Below are 996 nucleotides of genomic sequence, written 5' to 3' on the forward strand. Positions count from 1 at the left end.
AAAGCAGGATCTCAAAGAGATATTCGCACACTCATATTAATTGTAATATCGTCAACAATTCCACCAAAAGGTGGAAGCAATTTAAATGTTCATTAAAGGTGAAGGATAAACAAAATGCGGCATACACATATAATGAAATATTACTTAGCCTTAAAAAGGAAGGAAATCCTGTCACGTGCCACAACATGAATGAACCTTGAGGACATTATGTTAAGTGAAATAAGCCAGACACAAAAGGACAAATACTGCCTAGTTCCAGTTATAGGAGGTGTCTAAAACGGTCAAGTTCATGGAAACAGAAAGTGCAATGGTGGCTGCCAGGAACTTGGGGGAGGGGAAAATGGGGAATTACTTTTTAATGTGTATAGAGTTTCAGTTTTGTGAGATAAAAAAAGTTCTGGAGATGTATTGCACAACAATGTGAACATACTTAACACTACTGAATTATACACTTAAAAATGGTAAAGATGATCAATTGTATGTGTTTTTACCATGATTAAAAATAAAATTAGTCTATGACCATGCCACCCTGAACAAGCCCGATTCTGTCTGATCTCGGAAGCGAAGCAGGGTTGGGCCTGGTTAGTACTTGGATGGGAGACCACCTAGGAAGACCAGGTGCATGAAAAATAAGGGACTGTAAGCTGACAAGGTCCTTGCAATCTGTGAGGTCAACCAAGGGTTGCCTCGCCTAAAAAATAAATAGATAAATAAATAAATAAGCAAACAAACAAATAAATAAATAGTAAAAATAATAACATTTTAAAAAAGGGGGAGCCTTATTGATCTTCTCACTTCGGACGTATTTGTAACATTGACCCAGGGTGGCACTTTATGTGTATTGTTTTCTTTCATTTGCACCATGACTTAAGGTGGTTGGCATCACTGTTTCCTTTTCACAGCCTAGGAGACTGAGGCCCAGTGAAAGAAATTGACTTGCCCACAGCCTCATGGAAATTAATGATGGGAAGAGCTGCAAATTGAACTCGGGTTTGC

The 996-nt window shown here is 38.3% G+C and overlaps 1 pseudogene; it reads left to right on the forward strand.

Moving 5' to 3' along the window:
• The first annotated feature begins 511 nt into the window (after positions 1 to 511).
• Positions 512 to 629, forward strand: LOC118604713 (annotated as a pseudogene).
• The last annotated feature ends 367 nt before the right edge of the window (positions 630 to 996 follow it).

Source organism: Rousettus aegyptiacus, unplaced genomic scaffold (genome assembly GCF_014176215.1).
Source record: "Rousettus aegyptiacus isolate mRouAeg1 unplaced genomic scaffold, mRouAeg1.p scaffold_m13_p_1, whole genome shotgun sequence".
Taxonomy (NCBI): Eukaryota; Metazoa; Chordata; class Mammalia; order Chiroptera; family Pteropodidae; genus Rousettus; species Rousettus aegyptiacus.